This window comes from Mastacembelus armatus, chromosome 20, assembly GCF_900324485.2.
Source record: "Mastacembelus armatus chromosome 20, fMasArm1.2, whole genome shotgun sequence".
Lineage (NCBI taxonomy): Eukaryota > Metazoa > Chordata > Actinopteri > Synbranchiformes > Mastacembelidae > Mastacembelus > Mastacembelus armatus.
Genome location: NC_046652.1, coordinates 18271777 through 18284808, shown reverse-complemented (window position 1 = coordinate 18284808; position 13032 = coordinate 18271777). Strand labels below are relative to the sequence as shown.

At 43.3% G+C, this 13032-nt stretch overlaps 1 protein-coding gene across 1 annotated transcript in view; it reads right to left on the bottom strand.

The window, feature by feature from the left end:
- The window catches only part of LOC113121849 (uncharacterized), a 1077549-nt gene that overhangs the window by 1055394 nt on the left and 9123 nt on the right, over positions 1-13032 (bottom strand).

The window sequence follows — 13032 nt, the reverse complement described above, 5'->3', positions numbered from 1 at the left end:
CTTTGCCATGTGATGGTGAGTTTGTTGAACTGGCAGCATAGAAGCATCATGTTGATGGCTGGTAGAATATTGTCGATGAGGACTTGAACTTGCTCGGGGTTGGATTTCTTTACAAGTGACAGCTCGGTCCTCTTCTCTCGGTCTTTGGCGCTCTCCCCCAACAAGGTACCGATCCCCATCCCCATCTTACATCTTCTTACAAGTTCAACCGCTTTCAAATGACTTTTGTGCTGAATCTGACACTTGAGGTGGTCCAGCTTCCGTTCTGTCCACACTTTTCAGTTCAGGTTGGATCTTTTTGTGCGCGGAGACCGTGTCAGCAGGGAGCGATTGCGCAGTGAGCGTAGCTTAGAGGGAACAGAGCTGGCAGGTTGGCTGAAACCAAAAGTGTCTATCAATATGTGTGTGATGACTGACTACTACACTAAATGGCCACAAGCCTGTCCTCTGCAGTCAAAGGTGCAGAAGAGGTTACACAACAAATTCTAAAGTTTGTGGATCAGTTTGAGGCACCAAAACGCATTTGGACAGACCAGGGGAGCGAATCTGTAAATGCGGTAAAAGGCAAAGGCAAATGTATTAGTATAGCACCATTCATACACTACGCAACTCAAAGTGCTTTACAAGGCAGATAGTTCCATTAAAAGTCTGGAAAAGAGCATCTGAAAACAAAGACATTTAACATCAAATACATTTAGATCAAATAAAGTCAATTCAAATAAGATGTCAAAGCACATTAAGGAAACAAGGAGGAACAATTATTTGAAGGCAGCAGGAAACAACAGGGTTTTCAGTCCTGGTTTGAATGAGCTGACAGTTGGAGCAGACCTCAGGTGTTCAGGAAGTTTGTTCCACAGGTGAGGAGCATAGTGACTGAATGCTGCTTCACTTTGTTTGGTTCTGGTTCATCTCTATCTGCACCACACAGGCCTTGATGTGTATTTCAAGCTGACAGGCCAGAAGACATTTTAGCAGCTTGTTGATCCACATTCAACCAGAATTAGTTCTTTTTTATGACAAATGTAAATGAAAATGGTTTAATTTGCCCCTGACAAATAATTAATTAGTAAATTATCAAAGAAATGACCCTTTGCTACTGTAGCACCAACATTTCTCACCGTGAACCTTATATAAGAAATTACCAACATATGAGCAGGAATAAAATAAAGATACACACCAGGCAACTGGTCAAAAAGCTGCTTTAAGTGTTGAATTATTGCTGATTTAATAAATCACTAAATCACTAATCAAGAATATGATTCTGATTCTTAAGTTTCTTTGAGTTGACAAAATGCCAAAATGACCTTCATGTCCCTGTGAGAGCCGTCTCAGGCATATTCTGGTAAACCAGAGCCAGCACTGTCAGCCTGAAACACTGTGTCATATGAGGACATTACACTGCACTAATGAGCTGGAACAATTAGCTGCTCACACTAGAGAGTTTAATTGAACAGTTACCAAGATGAGAAAGGTCTTTCTCACACACACACACACACACACACACACTCCTGGAGCAGCCATTCACACTAGAGGTGCTTGAACAATGGCCTCCTGTAGTAATGACTTAAGAAACTGAGTTTTCTGTGTTGGCCTGATACCCTGAGATATTTCCTGGCTGTTGAACACACAACACTCAGGCCTCTTCACAGGAGAAACTGCTCCTGAGGACTTTCAATGGATGGCCCCTGGCAGTGTGTGTGTGTGTGTGTGTGTTTAGTGTTGATGTTGTACGGTACAAGTGTGTGTGATTTGTCTTGTGCACTTGATAAAAAGATGAAATGACACTTTTATAAGAGCCTGCTGTTGGCTCACTGTCACACTACACAGAGCAATAAAGTGCTTTGATTGGCTAAAGCTCAGACTAGTTATTGATTCATTGATCGATTTGTTGATCTGCTCATCTGGCAAATTATCCTGATGGTCGAAGCTGAACTGTTATTCAGGAGAAATCTCCATGAGACATCATTTTAACTTCAATCATGATTTCATTTATTTCCTATTAGAGAGACTAACTACCTTCACTGCTTTAAGTGTTTTTATTATGGTGCTTTAACATTTTTCATCCTGACAGACTCAACTCAGTGAAACCAACTTGTATAAAAGCTTTAAACCAACTGACTGTTGTGCTGAACATATACTATAAAATTACAAGAACAGAACAGACACATAAGGTGATGTGGTTAGAAGTGACAGACGCATCCCAAACATCACGTGTCTGATTTACAGTCAGTATGTTTATTTCTCCATGACACAGTCTCCATTGTTTCTGTGGAAGGATTCCTACCACAGGTCCAGTGGATCCAGAACATCCATGTACATGTACAGATTTCCATAAACCCCAACACTGCAGTGAAATGTCACAGCAACAGAAACAGCAGAAAACTACAGACAAAGAAGTTGAACCCGCTACAATAAGACCAGGACTCAGCTGGTCTAAATGCTGAAATGCTGTTTATTTGGCTGTAAGCAGGAAGTCAGAGCAGGTGCTGAGGCTGGAAAACTCCTCACTCAGTGATCTGTAAATCCTTTTCTCTGTAGGTCTCGGGGTCGGCCGCCTTCCTCTGAGCTGCTGGAGGAAAATCAGGAAACTGTCAGAAAACCTGGATTAGTTCATTATAGTGAGGCTGTTTTGTTCTGAATGGACTTTCTCTTTGGAAATAACTAGTTTTCCATTCAAATGTTTACATACGTGTTTTTCTGTGACGCATTTCTTTGAAATCATGTTCTGGATTTTGGTTTATCGTGTTGTTTTCATACATATTAAAAATACACATCAAGTGAAAAATAGGACTTCAAATTATTGAGCTGTGGACCTATGTGCTATTTTGATTTAGCATCTGACATTAAAGGTGTTATATGTCCTATATAATTCAAGAAGACAGGCACCCTGGTCCCCCAACAGATCAGCAGTCTATCAATTCAATTCAATTCAATTTATTTGTATAGCGCCAAATCACAATACAAATCATCTCAAGGCACTTTACAAAAACTAAAACTAAAAACCCAACAATTCCCTTATGAGCAGCACTTGGCGACAGTGGAGAGAAAAAACTCCCTTTAACGGAAGAAAAAACCTCCAGCAGAACCAGGCTCAGTTTGGGCGGCCATCTGCCTCGACGGTTGGGGTGAGTGGATAGAGCAGAGAGAAAAGAACAGCAACAATAAACAACAAATAGACACTGCAGGTTGGTGGGACCAGTAACTGCACATCAGCGACATACAGCTCCAGGACCAGGGACACCTGCAGAAGGTACAGAGAGAACAGAGAGAGAGGGAGAGAGCACAAACTAGGGGAGAGAGAGAGCACAAGGTTAGTAACATTCAATGGTGGAATATACATGAGGTGGGAGGAGAGAAGAGAGAGGACGGGAAGGGAGGGGGGGGGTTAGGGTAGGGGAGCTCAGTGCACCGATGGTCCTTGGGCAGTCTAGGCCTATAGCAGCATAACTAAGGGATGGTTCAGGGTTGCCTGAAGCCAGCCCTAACTATATGCTTTGTCAAAGAGGAAGGTTTTAAGTCTAGCCTTAAAAGTACAGAGAGTGTCTGCCTCCTCAACCCAGACTGGGAGCTGGTTCCATTGGAGAGGAGCTTGATAACTAAAGGCTCTGCCTCCCATTCTGCTTTTGAGAACTCTGGGAACCACAAGTAGGCCTGCACTCTGAGAGCGAAGTGGTCTATTGGGATAATATGGTACTATGAGGTCTTTGAGGTATGAAGGAGCTTGATTATGAAGGGATTTGTATGTGAGAAGAAGGATTTTAAATTCTATTCTATATTTTACAGGGAGCCAATGAAGAGAAGCCAATATAGGAGAAATATGATCTCTCTTGCTAGTTCCTGTCAGGACTCTGGCTGCGGCATTCTGGATTAATTGGAGGCTTTTTATGGAGATATTGGGACATCCAGATAGTAATGAGTTACAGTAATCTAGCCTTGAGGTAACAAATGCATGGACTAGTTTTTCTGCATCATTTTGAGACAAGATGTTCCTAATTTTGGAAATGTTGCTCAAGTGAAAGAATGCAGTTCTAGAGATTTGTTTTATGTGTGAGTTAAAGGACATGTCCTGGTCAAAAATAACTCCAAGGTTTTTTACAGTAGTGCTGGAGGCCAGGGCTATGCCATCTAGAGTAGCTATAATTTTAGAAAAGTTATTTCTGAGATTTTTTGGCCCAAATATAACGACTTCTGTTTTCTCCGAGTTTAAAAGTAAAAAGTTACTGGTCATCCAGGCCTTTATGTCAGTTAGACACTCTTGAAGTCTGGTTAACTGGTTTGTGTTAACAGGTTTAATAGATAGATATAACTGAGTGTCATCTGCATAGCAGTGGTAATTAATAGAGTACTTCCTAATGACATATCCTAAAGGAAGCATGTACAGGGTGAACAGAATCGGTCCTAGCACGGAGCCTTGTGGAACTCCATAACTAACTTTTGTTCGTGTGGAAGGTTCATCATGGACATGAACAAACTGGAATCTGTCCGATAAATAGGATTGGAACCACTTTAACGCTGTTCCTCTGATACCAATCACATGCTCCAGTCTCTGTAATAAGATGTTGTGGTCAATGGTGTCGAATGCTGCATTAAGGGCTAGGAGGACAAGTATTGAAACAAGTCCATTATCTGAGGCTAAGAGAAGATCGTTGGTAACTTTCAACAGTGCTGTTTCTGTACTATGATGTGCTCTAAATCCTGATTGAAAATCTACAAATAGTTCATTCCTGTGTAAGTGGTCTGATAGCTGCTTAGCAACAGCTTTTTCTAGGATTTTAGAAATAAATGGCAGGTTGGATATTGGTCTATAATTAGCCAAGACTCCTGGATCAAGACTAGGCTTTTTGAGTAAAGGTTTGATTATTGCAGTCTTAAAGGCCTGTGGTACGTAGCCTGATACTAGAGATACATTTACCAAGTCCAATAAAGATGGGTTCATTAATGGCAGGGTGCCTTTAAGCAGTCTAGTCGGGATGGGGTCTAAGAGACACGTTGATGATTTAGATGAAGCAACTACTGATGTAAATTCAGAGAGATCTATGGGAGAGAAGCAGTCTAAACATAACTGAGGTCCTACAGATGATTCAAGAGCTACTGTAGTAGAAGATTCATTTATTGCAGGTATAGGAAGCATCTGCTGAATTTTATCTCTAATAGCATCTAGGGGGCATTACCGCCACCCCCGAGCAGGAACATGGACATAGACAGGGTCCAAACAAACCCTATCTCTGCTAGAACCAATTTTATTTTGTACTGAAACTTAGAATTTATTAATAATCCATCCATCATCTAGACCCCCTTAGTCCTAACCAGGGTCCCAGGGATCTGCTGGAGCCTATCCCAGCTCTCTTTGGGTGAAGGGCAGGGGTCCACCCTGGACAGGTCCCCAGTCCATCACAGTTATTAATAATCTGATAATCCCTCTCGGATTATTAGCACCGGTAAAGGAAATGACCAATGAAAAGGAGTGAGCCAATCATGAACCAGGAGCCGTGCGCAGTGGGCGTGGCCGTCAAATCACCGCCATTTAAATCCTGCGCGCCAGGTGATCAGGTGTTCGTCAAGTCCGCCGCAGAAACACGCAGCCCGCTGAAGCCACACAACTAAAACACGAACCTTTTCTCCTTCGGCTAGTGGTGGGCAAGTGAAGCCTCATGAAGCACTGAGGCTTTCCTGACAATTGTGCCGAAAAAGATTCAAAGCTTCAAGACTTCAGTGACGGTGACATCTGGTGGACAACTGAAGCCATAGCAACCTCTAAAGAGCACGAATGAAGCACTGGCACTGTTTCAATCCCATGACAGCTGTTGTAGCTGATTTATAGTGTGTGTGTGTGTCTGGTGTGAGAGAGTGTGGTTGGTTGATTACCTGCACACCTGTGGGCAGTGGGAGAGGAAGTTAGATTGAAGTTAGACAGGTGGTTGGGCGGGGAAAATGAGGATAGGAGGAAGCCACATAGGTTTTCAACCATGGTGTGTGGCGTGTTTGGTGGTTTTGACGCGTAGTTTTAACATTGTAATCTTGCTAAGTCAGTATACTGCATTTTTGTTCTTTTGGTTAGTCTTCTTTTGATAATAAAGTGTTAAACGTATATTTTGGCGGACATTGTTTTTTCTTTTTTGACACGAGTTGGAAACGTCTTCCTCTTTTTTCCCTAGTGACATTTTTTGTTGTTAGATTGCCACAACAACAGCAATAAAAGTTCAGACCTCTTGAGATCAAAATGATCCCAAACTTTAGAACGTCGCTTATTGGTGGGACTCGCCATGAAACTTGCCAAAATACTCTCACTCTCACTCTCCAAATCCTGAAGCAGAATGATGCATGTTATATAGCTGGTATGGCACCAAACCACTCACATCTGTCAAACCTGTCAAGCTGTCATTGGCTCAGAATGCATTGAAACGCCATGAGCCAATGACACACACTGAAAGACTATGAGCCAATGAAAAGCTTCGAAACATTTTGAAGCAATGAAGCGCGAAGCGAAACAGCGATGACGTCCGAAGCTTCGAACGTCATCAGTCACGTGACACTGGTGTTTTGACACAAGCCCCGACACAGCGTTTCGAATCACTCCGCTTCAGGAAGAGTGACACAAGCTCCGAAGCCTCGGTATCATTTGCCCATCACTAATAGTAGTTCACTAGATTGTTTTGTTCCCGAACAGCATGGTGAATGAGTGGTTAGCACTGTTGCCTCACAGCAAGGAGGTTCCTGGTCCGAAACCCTGCAGTGGCCTTTATGTGTGGAGTTTTCATGCTGGTGGGTTCTCTGGTTTTGTGATCCCATTTATAGACCACTGTGAAATGAAATACAACTGCAAAATAATGAGCTAACTGCTAACTGAGGTGAGCTGACTGCATCAGTCATCCAGGCCATGTAGCTCCTTCGGCAGCAACAGAGACTGACCGTTACACACTGAATGTATGTCTGTATAAATATAAACCTAAATATGAATATGAATGCTGCTAAACAGAGAATTGGTGAGATTTTATGTGAAGGGTAGTACACGTGTATGTGGCTTCTAAAACTAATTTTCTCTTAGTAAAACTGTGGAGGAAGTTTGTGATAATAAAGACTCACACACCAGAGAAATGTCTTTCTGAGTTTTATTCACACACTTACTGACATCCAGCTACATCAAGTGAGGAAGATCATGTCCAAAAACACATACACGGTGAACATACACGTGTATGTGGCTTCTAAAACAATGTGCTTTTGTAAAATAAAGAAAGCAGACAGGGTGCACTGTCTGTCTTCTCTCTCTGTCATCTCTCTTCACAGACACATGAATAAAACAACCAGAATCTCAGCCAATACTTGTCTCATAAAAATAAGAAATATATGGCTTGAAATGTTTTTATTTTAAATGAAACAATTCAAAATAGTCGAAAACAAATCACCACTTTTTTACGTTTTCACCTTTTACGTGAAGTGCGTTTTCCCGTCTCACCACATTGTAACTATTGTGATCCCGCCTCGTACTGAGCGCACTGTTCATATGGAAATAATCTGAGGTGAGCCAGGTAATTCTGTACATGCCCCTGAGAAATTACATAAAACGCCAAACTTCATCATAGAATTTACTCACTGTTTCTGTGTTTGGATGATGGCAGGCTTTGTGGGTGAAGAAGTACTTCATATGTTCCAGACAGCAATGAAGAGTTTACTTTGTCCTCAGAGTACAAACATGACTTAAATGACGAACATTTGGATCCACATTGTACTGTATTGTATTGTATTGTACTGTATTGTATTGTATTGCAGTAATTTCCTCTCATTCACATTCCTGACTGAAAGGCTCATTATGCTGATGTCTCAGGTAAATGACATGACTATTCATGGTCAGACACACTTTCCTGCATGTTGGTTCTAATCAAACATCTACACAGAGACTTTCTTTTCTTTGTTCTAGGTTGAGCTCGTGACTTTTAGGAGATACACACTCAGTGTTATCCCCGGCTGCGCAGCCACGAACCCGCCCAGAACACTTTAATTTATATGTGATGTGGTTACATGACTTCCAGGCACCGTCTCACTTTACACAATAGGGGAGAGTTGAAACATAGGTTAACTTCAGAGTTCATACAAAGTTCACATCCATACATTTACATGTCTTGGTGATTTGCACAGAAAACCTGGGTTTCCTCAACTATGACATGCCTGGTTGCACCCTTTACATAAATCTGTCTGCAAAATGACAATTCTCATAACACAGTTAGCAATTTACAATGCCCTTATTCTAACATTTCCCTCCTGTTTGTCATTTTCACCATAGTATCAGAGTTTTCCATCTTCCTTGTAGGATTTTCTGGAAACTCGTCATTATGACTAAACAAGATTTGGAGAAGCAAGGCTCTGTGAGGGGTTGGGCGAAAACCTTCTGTAAAGGAAAAATTCCCAACCGGCCCCCAGGCTCCTGGGCGACCACCTCTGGTCCTCTATCAGAGCCCAATCAGTCACACATAATCAGTATTTACACAACCTGTAGCATGTCTGCAAGAGGATACTTGGTAGGTCCTGATCCGTAGTTTTTGTAGCTGTATGCCGAATTGGAAACCCCTTTGTTGGGAGCAAGTGGTATTTACAGTCTTGTAAATATTTACAGTCTGTGCTTGCATAACAGACAATACTTAGTGTCCCTAGACACAAAATCAGCCGATGGAGAGCCATAGCTGGGAGTAAGGATCAGATGGTCTCTTCAGCAGCCAAGGGTTTTGATACCGGCTGACTTCCACCTTACTCGGCTCCTAGTGGCTGTAGTATCTTGCAGTGGCTCTGATGAATCCACGTAGGTCTCTCCTGAATCTTCACTGCAGTGGGAGTGGTCAGGATCACTGTATAGGGCCCCTCCCACTTGGGAGTGGACCAGGTCTTCCTCTTGATGACCTTTATCAGGACTTGGTCACCAGGCTTGACTCTCTGCACCTGTGGAGACAAAACATCTCTTGGCAGATTATTTGCACTCATGACTTCTCTGGTTTGCAACATCTTGCTCATCCATTCAGCTAATGTGGTTTCTCCTTGAGGTTTTTCACACACATTTTCACAAATGGGAAGTGTAAAAGATCTTCCATAAAGGATTTCAAACGGGGTCAGGCCTCTGTCTGTTGGCGTGACCCTCATATACATTTTCACCAGGGGGAGACATTCCACCCATGTCCTTCCCGTTTGCTCCATAGTTTTCCTCAGTCTCATCTTTATAGTGCCATTAGTTCTTTCTACCAGGCCTGCACTTTGGGGATGGTCTGAACAGTGGTTTTTCAATTCAAACCCCAGATGTTTAGACATCTGCGTAACTACTTCATTTACAAAATGTGGACCATTATCACTGTAGACTCGCTGTGGGATCCCATGATCTGGAATAATGTTTTTGCACAGCGCTTTAGCCACTGTCAGTGCATCAGCACTTTTGCTAGGCACAATCTCAACCCACTTAGAGTATGCATCTATCAAAACAAGACAATACTTGTATGTCTGACATTGTGACAACTCTATAAAATCCATGTGAATAACTTGGAATGGATAGTCCGGATTGGGGAATCTCCCTCTCTTTGGTCTGAGATTTCCCTGTGGGTTATGCTTACAGCAAGTCAAACAGGATTTACAAAAATTTTTTGAGTAGTTATTGAAACCTGGTGAAACCTGGTGCGTGAAAATACTTCTCCACTGCATATACCATCCCTCCTGTTGACACATGGCAAGGCCCATGCGTCAAAATAGCTGCCATATGATAGAGACTTCTAGGCAGACAAAATTTGTCTTTAATCTTAAAAAGGTCTTGCTCAATTATGGCTCTTTTCTGCATGTCTGAAAGTACTTCATGATCTATAGGCTGTTTCACGTCTTCCATGAGGTATAGGTTACATTTTCCAAACTGTCCCTGCGCCGCTGCTTTTCTGGATTCAGTCAGGGCTCTGCCTTCTGGTGTTAGCTTATGACCCAGGAATACAACTTCAGAAGTAGCCCACTGTAGCTTTTTTGGAGATGCTTTGTTACCTGTTCTTTCTAAATGTTTGAACAGTGCTATCGCCATGTCTTTGTTGTGCTGCTGAGTGTCTGATGCAATTAAGATATCATCTACATAGGTCAAAATTTGGCTATGTGTAGGCACGTGGAATGTAGATAGGCAATTTTCCAATTCTGATGCAAATATAGTAGGGCTATCAACATAACCCTGTGGCAACCTGGTGTAGGTGAGTTTCTTTCCCTCAAAGGTGAACCCAAACCATCCCTGTGAGTCTGGATGTACTGGGATAGAGAAAAAAAAAGCATTACTGAGATCCACAACCGTGAACCACTTAATTTCAGGTTTTATATGGTTCAGCAGAGTGTGAGGATCTGGGACACACGGGGCCCTACTTTCAACTGCTTTATTTACTTCCCTTAAGTCTTGAATCATCCTCCAACTCCTCCCATCAGCTTTTTTCACTGGGAATATAGGGGTGTTACACTGAGCCTCTGGTGCTCTCACCAGGATCCCTGCATCAAGCATCTCTTGTACTACCGGCCTGATTCCCTGAAGCGCGTCTGGTTTAAGGGGATACTGCTTTATCCTAGGTCTATAGTCAGATTTGGCCTTAATAATAACTTCTGGAGCTGTGGTCATTAGGCCTACATCAGTTTTGCTACGAGACCAGAAACTGTCAGGCACCTCAGCCAAACACGGATCTAACTCCTCCAGAAGTAACACTCATTCTCGGTCATCCTCCCCCATGTGAGCACGGGGAGTGGCCGTTACAACCCAATTTAAGTTTTTGTAAAAACAGCTTCCCACACTATTACTAAACCAGCCCCCTTCTTCTTCATGCCAATCACAACTACTCTCAGCTTTATTCAAAAACTGCTTTAACTCCTCCCAGTGCATGTCATTCGTCTTAGACACTGACAAGTGAGGATTAGGTGACCATCCCATCAAGAGGCGCTTAGCTTTTGAAGGAAGACTAACAGAGTAGACTGCCTTTCCTTTCCTATCAGTATAAAGGGTCTTAAGCGTTATCCTCTGTGGCCCTAACTTCTCAAACTTCTGTACATAATCAAAATCTGGACCTGGGGTGTGTTTATAATAGAGGGTGACATGCATCTGCTCTGGTGAGAGACTTTCTGAGTGTGGTGGTTGAGGATCAGGCAGCAGGCGCAGGAGCTGCTCTCCTGTGCGTCCAGGGTCAGGCATGGGCAGATCTAGGGACCACCAGTAATGTGACGCCCCTTGCTTCAGCACTACGTAAGAGGGGATCTCCTCCCCCGGGCCTATGGCTGCCATCCCGTTTGTAGTAGGTACTAGAGATATTTTTAATTTGCTCAACAGATCTCTGCCCAATAAATTCACAGGACAGTTAGGACACAAAACTGCCATTACCTTTTCCTGAAAGCCAGATGCCTCATCCTCAATCACAAAACTTTGGGAGAAACTGCAAGGGGTGACCTGTCCATTCGCTGATTTTACAAAAATATTCTTATCACCTTTTGTCACGCCAGGAACTTTATCCCTCAAGACTGTTCTGTCTGCTCCTGTGTCACACAAAAACTTTATTTTCACTCCATTAATTTTTAACATTCTAATGGACATTACCTTATTCCCTTCTGCACTATAATAAGTGTCTACAATTTCTTCAAGGTCCAGCATTTCATCTACAGTAGGGCCTAGTCATGCTTGGGGGTTAAAGGGTCCTGGTCTCCTATACTCTTCTGATCGTCTGCCTTCATCTCTCCCTGAGCTCTGGTTCTGCTCATCACAATCACGGGCAAAGTGTCCTGGTCTACCACAATTATAGCATACATCATCCTTCCATTTCCTATTTCCAAAACCTCTTCCTGAGCTCCCTCTACCTCTGCCTCTTCCTCTGAATCCTCTCCTGCTGTACTGTGAAGGACCTCCTCCTCCCCTGTCACTCATGACATCCAGTAGTGCAAACACTGCAGCTTTTGATTGTTGTTCTGATTTATGTTTCTGTAAGTCTTGGGCATGCTGTGCATAATTCATTATTTGAGTCACTCCATCTGTGGGTGTATTAATATTTAGCTTTCGGATGTGGTGGGTGATGGACGGAAGAAACCCACTCAGCAAGGCCTGTTTCAGTTGTTGCTGATAGGGGGAAGCGACAGTGTCAGAGGGATCCAAACCACTGTTTGTCTTAAACACCTCCTCTAGCCGTCCTCTATAGTCCTGCACATCCTCACCTTCTTTCTGTTTACATTGGGCAATAGCTTGGTAATCAGGAGGTTTAACAAATGCATTTTTTACTCTATCTGTCAACAATGTAACTTGGTTGTCTAAGGCTGGGTCTCCAGGGGGCAAAACCTCCCCCCCTGGAGTCTGCCCTGTATATCCTCCCCTCACTCCTCCATATCTGTGTCCTAAAGCTTTCCTGCACACTGAGTCAATCTCCTGCCCGTCCAAATTGTAAGTTTGTCTAAGTTGCTGCAGATTTACAATCCATTGACGAACATTAGCGAAGGGGTCCCCTAGCCCTTTTACTGCATCCTCCAGCTCCTTACCAGGAGAAGGGGCCTGTTGTCATTCCCTACTCCAAAATGAGGGTTAGGCACTTCTATGGCTGGAAAGATGCTGGCTGGGTCAGTCAATGGTGGCCAGGGCGGCGGATCAGGACGGGGCCCCATCCTTGACCCATCGCCCTGGAGGTCCCTAAACGGGCTTAATTTTGACATGGCCTCTGCCAGTCCTTGGACCTCATCAATTAAAGGACCATACAGATTTCCTGATCTAGTGTGGCTAGGACTGATTAGAGCAGGTCCAGCCGTAGGAGGCGGGGTCGCGGCTGTCCTCGCTGCCCCCATCACAGGTGCGGCAGCCGCAGCAGCCGCTTCTTCTTGTTGAATTAACGCTTGTGGACGCCCTACAAAATCAGCTGGGTCCTCTTGGAGGGCTGCTATGAGGGACTTTTATCTCTTCTCTTCTCAGCTTGCTCTTGCCATTTTACTGCCTCAATGAGCTGCAATTTAAATTTATCAATTTTCCTAGGTTCTACTATGGCCATTTCTGCTTTTAACTAAGTTACCAATTTATCGCAT